This window comes from Rhinatrema bivittatum, chromosome 4 (assembly GCF_901001135.1).
Source record: "Rhinatrema bivittatum chromosome 4, aRhiBiv1.1, whole genome shotgun sequence".
In the NCBI taxonomy this organism is placed as follows: domain Eukaryota; kingdom Metazoa; phylum Chordata; class Amphibia; order Gymnophiona; family Rhinatrematidae; genus Rhinatrema; species Rhinatrema bivittatum.
In genome coordinates, this window is record NC_042618.1 from 434,103,252 (window position 1) to 434,109,382 (window position 6,131).

The window sequence follows — 6,131 nt, forward strand, 5'->3', positions numbered from 1 at the left end:
TCATTTTTCAAACTGGTCTGATATCATTATAAAGGTTCCACAAGGCTCATCTTTATCAGCAATGCATTTTAATCTTTACCTAGCTCTGCTATTTAAAAATTCTTGCCAGCCTTTGCAATGGATTTAAACTCGATGCTGACGATATCCAGTTCTTTATTCGTGTCCATCCATCTGGGTCAGAAACAGTTGAGTTTGGACACATTTGTTTGTCAACTACCCAGGAATGGCCATTTTACAAAATACTGGCACAAAATATTTCCAAAACTCAATTTTTATTAATTTAGAGACCTCATTCTGAAGTCCAACATATAACCATTACATTAGAGAATATGAGCTTTCCTTTGAGCCCCAACATAAAAAAATCTAGGTACATTTCTTGACTCCTCATTTCATTCGCAAGTCAAAGCAATTACTAAATCGAGTTTCTACAAGTTACAAGTATTATGTGGCCTAAAAAATCTGCTGGACAAATCTGACTTCCAGACAATTGTGCAAGCTTGTAATCTGCCCCTTGTTGATTACTGCAGTTCCATCTCCTTAGGTCTTTTTGCAAAGATGCTAAAACCATTGCAGTTACTCTTGAATGCTGCAGCTCACTTAATATCTGGTAACAAGCACAAGGACCATATTATACCAGCTTTAATTGACCTTCATTTGTTATTAATTATCCAATGAATACAGTATAAGATTGGCACTACAGTTTTCAGATTGATTTCTTCCTTAGCCTCTCCTTGGTGCAATGCACTGCTACATGTGCATTGCCCTCCTCGTCAACTGAGGTCTTCCCAGAAAGGTCTCTTGGATATTCCATCATTACAAAATGCTTGGCTCAATACAACAAGGGACTGTTCCTTTTCAGTTGCAGCCGCTATTTTCTGGAACTCTTTGGCTGAGGCACTTCGCCTGTCAGTTTAAAAAACATTTAAGGCTTTGTTAAAGACACTTTTGTTTAAGAAGACCTATTATTAATCTTGCCTGTCAATTCAATGTTTAAGAGCTGAGTAACATAAAATTTTACAGAGATTTATGTTTTGTGTGTCATTGTTTTGTGAGTCTCCACTTTTATGCTTTTTCTTTTGTACTTCGCTTAGATTTACATTAAGCGATTCACAAATCTATATAAATAAAAGTTATAGTTTGTACAAAACTGCTAATCTCAGAAACCACTGAACCAATTGCTTTCAAATTTGGACACAACCTTCATTTCGCATATGGAAAGGTTCTTCTGTATTTACATTACAGATATGTCACACCTGTGACAGGTAAAATATGTTTAAAGATTTTTTCGAGAAAACAGCGACATCTGCTGGACGTAAGCGCCATCTGTTACACCTTACACTAACACATGCTACACTAATCATTTCGCCAGTCCAGGTCCATGTTTCACTTCCATTTTAACACATTTGCACACTTTTTTCACCGGAAGATAACTATTTCCTTTACAGATAAACTACACCCACCACCCTCCTCACACCCCCCCCACACACATGCCAAATTGATTTACATCCCACAGCCTCCCAACACACACAAAACCACCCTCCTCACACCTCCCACACACATGCCAAGTGTATTTACTTCCCAGGCCCTCACAACACACACAAAACCTGACAGAAGTCCGGGAGGCTCCAGCGGGGGGCCAGGACCGGTCCGGGACACATCTCCTACACTACGGCCGTCGGCTGCCAGCAATCAACATGGCACCGACGGCCCTTTCCCTTACTATGCCACTCGGGGACACCAATGGTGGCAGTAGCCCATGTGACATAGTAAGGGCGAGGGCCCATCGGTGCCATTTTCAGGTCTGGCAGCCGGTGGCCCTTTGCCCTTACTATGTCAGAGGACCTACCGCTGCCATTGCTCCACCCCACTGACATAGTAAGGGCAAAGGGCTGTCGGAACCTGTTTCAGTGCTTGCAGCCGACGGACCAACGCCAATACATCGCTCCTGAACGCCCGCTCCACTGACTGACATTTTTATCAGGTCTCGGGGGGTCTGGAGGGCGGGGGTTTGTAATGAATTTATTGCGAACATCTTGGGGAGGGGTCACAAGGGGGGGGGGTCAGGTTTCATTCATTCGGCAACTCTGGAGGGGGCAGGGGGTGGGTTACTGTTTTTCGCAGGGCTGGGGGAGGGGGGGCACGAGAGTGTGGGGTGGTTAGTTTAAGAGAACTTTTCTCATAGGGTTGTTTTTTGGGGGAAGGGGGAGGTTCACACACAAATACATACATTAAACTTGCACGATCTCGGGAACGCACCAAAATAGCCCTCCCCAGACCACAAAACAAATTTGGGAGTGCAAAATTGGTTAGGCACTCCCCTATTTGGCTACATAATGTGCACAGACGCCCAGGGACAGACCACATGCAGCACCAACAATTTTAATTTCCCAGGTCTTGGGGGGGGGGGGGGCAGAAGGGTGAGGGGTTATTATTTGATTTAAAGGGGATTGGGTTTGGTTTTTTTTTGGGGTGAGGGGGAGGGGTTCCCACAGAAATAGAAAGACAAAAGTTTTCTGATCTGAAGGGTAGGCAGTAGGCAGGGGGAGGTGACAGTGAGGGGAGGGAGTTGGAGTGGGGACATGGGAGGGGGGGAGGAGGATGAGTGACTGAGGTAAATAAGGAAGGGGAGGAGAGAGAGGGAGAACTGGCTCAGGAGAAAAAAAAACTTGCTGTTTCAGCTCAAGGTACCCGGGGCTTGGTGATTGCACAACCCGACGGAGAACTTTGTCAGCTGAGCCTCCAGTGACGTCAGAGGGCGGACCCGGAGTGAAACAGGAAGCCCTATAAGACCGGGATCCTTGCGACGCGTCGCAAAGCCGCGCACGCACAAGGGGCATGCGCTTACAGGCTTTGCCTGGCTTCGCCTGGTCTTGCCTGGATGCTAATCCATCTAGAAACGGTATTATTTACTTAAACTCTAATTACAATTATAATTCTAAGTTGATCTCCTTACCTACCTCCCTAGAACAGCTTGCATATATATCAAATGTTTACATAGGGAAGTTAAGAGTGATTTATTAATATTGTTTTCTCCTCTTTTAGATGCCTCCAAAAAGAAAGGGAAGGGTGAGGGTATTTCCACCCCTCCCCTTACCCTCTCCGATTCAATCGGAAATCATTCAATTTTTAACTTCGTCTGCTTTTTTAAGGGAGGGAAACGAAGAATCTGGTGCGCTGGAAAGTCGGGGAGGACTTTCCATGCCGACAGAGGAGGCCTCCCTCAGTCCTCATGTAGGACTACCACCTGCACAAAGAAATGGGGAAGGGAGTGTAGGACAATCCCCTGATCAGAATACCTCTCCCTCTTTAGAAGCGGGTTTAGTTAGTACCCGCATAGAAGGGTTGGAGTATCAGGAAGCGATAGGTATACAAGGGGCGGAAGGAGGGATAATGTCAACATACCCTCCCAAAGATGGAACACAGCTAAGTAAGGGAACCCCCCCTACCTCCTCCACTCCCTTAATACGACCTGCAGTTGTTACTTTAGAAAATCTTTGGGAAATGATTGCTGGAGTATCGGAAAAATTAACGGGCTAGAAAATAAAGTGGATGGGATTACTGTTGGAAATCAAAAAGAGTTATATTTAGTAAATAAACAGCTTAAAGATACATCTGAACGTTTAAAAAAGCTAGAATTGAATGAAAAGAAGCACCAGGAATTTCAATTGGTGGTGGCTAAGGATGGTAATAATGTTTCTCATAGGTTGGAAAATCTGGAAAATAATGCAAAAAGGTTAAACCTAAGATTTTTAAATTTTCCAAGAATAATTGATGAAAGTCCATTAATTTCACTTAAAAAGTTTCTAACAGAAACTCTGGGTGTCGAAGATCATTCATTCACTATAATAAATTGTTATTTTCTCCCTAAATCAAGAAATAGAGTTCAACAGGGTTCAGATCAGCTTTTTCAAGGGGATTTAACAAATTTCTTGCAAGATTCAAATGCTCAAGTAATAGATTGGGGAACTTTGCTGGCAATATTTTCTTCAACAAATGATATTAGTGCAATTATGAGAAAATATTTCAGCAGATACCCCATAAATTTTCAAGGAAAAATTGTAAAGATATTTCCAGATTTATCCGCATCCACTCAGTTAAGGCGGAAAGCTTTTTTAGAATTCCGCAAAGATGTTATAACATTAGGTTTTACCTTTGCCCTGAAGTTTCCCTGTAAATGTATGATTAAAAAATTAGACGAATTATATATTTTTTTTACTCCAGATCATCTTAAAACTTTTGTTGATCAAAAAAAACTGTTTATTTAATTTCATTGTGCTAAATCAATTTGATTTGTAATTTTCTTTAAATTTCTGTAATGTGATTTATGGAAAAATTAATAAATAAATATTGGAAAAAAAAAAATGGGGAAGGGGGAGGGAGGGAAAAGAACCTGACTCTGCCACTGCAACACGTGGCGGGGTAATGCTAGTTTTTTATAAAAAGATTATAAGATTAAAGAATGAAGGCTGATGGTGCCAGATCTCAGCCCTGGTTCCAACCAAGCAGGAAGTACAAAGGAGCAGAGGAAAAAAAGATAAGAACTTGCATTTCAAATTCAAGTTATCTTGGAGTTTTTTATTTTATATTCTGCTTTTTGGCACTTCAAAGTACTGTAGGTATTTCCCTGTCCCCAGAGGGCTCACAATCTAAGTTTACCCTCTGTTGCCTCAGGTACAAAGTGACTTGCCCAAGGTCACAAGGGGGTTTTGAACCCTGGTTCGTAGCTTGCTGCTCTAACCACTAAGAGAGAAGAGGCATGGGGGTGGCTTGCGGGCTTGACGGCTACTTCCTGGTGATTAATATCCTTATTCAATAAACATAGACACGGTTAATGCGACTCAGACACTGCTCAATGCTTCAACGGTAAGAGGAAATGTGGCACAAAGGATTTGCATTCACAAATAAGCGTGGGAGTTCCTTGCTTGTTACGGTGGTTACTACCCCTAACCAATTAAACCTGATACTTCACTTTGAATACATATAGGGGCGGATTTTAAAAGCCCTGCGGCGCGCCTATTTTCCATAGGCCTGCTGGCGCGCGCAGAGCCCCAGGACTCGCGTAAGTCCTGGGGTTTTTTGTCGGGGGCGGGGCCGATCGACGCGGCGTTTTGGGGGCGGGACGCAGCGTTTCGGGGACTGGCCCGGGGGCGTGGTCGCACCCTCCGGAACCGCCCCCGGGTCGCGTCTCGGTGCGCCAACGGCCTGCTGGCGCGCGTGGATTTACATCTCCCTCCGGGAGGCGTAAATCCGTGGACAAAGGTAGGGGGGGGGGGGTGGGTTAGGTAGAGGAAGGGAGGGGAAGGTGAGGGGAGGGCAAAAGAGAGTTCCCTCCAAGGCCGCTCCGATTTCGGAGCGGCCTCGGAGGGAACGGAGGCAGGCTGCGCGGCTCGGCGCGCGCCGGCTGCCCAAAATCGGCAGCCTTGTGTGCGCTGATCCTGGATTTTAGCGGCTACGCGCGTATCTACTAAAATCCAGCGTACTTTTGTTTGCGACTGGTGCGCCAACAAAAATACACGAACACGCATTTTTTAAAAATCTACCCCATATAGCGCAGCTCACTGCTTCAACGGCAGGGGGGAATGAAGATAAGAGGATTTACATTCAGACAACTACCAACTAGAATTGAATTGCATAGTCTGGGAAAACAAATAAGCGTGTGAGTAGCTTGTTTGTTGCGGCGGTTACTACCCCGAACCAATACTTCACTTTGAATACATATACAGCGCAGCTCACTGCTTCAACGGCAGGGGGAATGAAGAATAGAGAATGTATATTAAGACAACCAAAAAGGACTAAATTGAACAGGCTGGGTAAACAAATAAGCGTGTGAGTAGCTTGCTTACTGCGGCGGTTACTACTCCATACCAATTAGGTTTGATACTTCACTTATGTAGCTCCAGCACTGCTCTCTACATCAAAGGCAGGGGTGGAAGGAAAATTAGAACCAAAAAGTTACCAACAAAGGCCCTGACCTCAGCAGTCAGAGTAACAGATAAGTATGAGAAAAATAACTGTGAAAGCTTGCTGGGCAGACTGGATGGGCCGTATGGTCTTCTGCTGGCACTTCCATGTATGTTTCTATGTAGGATACTCCTCCATTCTTTAATTGGTACACAATACTGTATAATTTT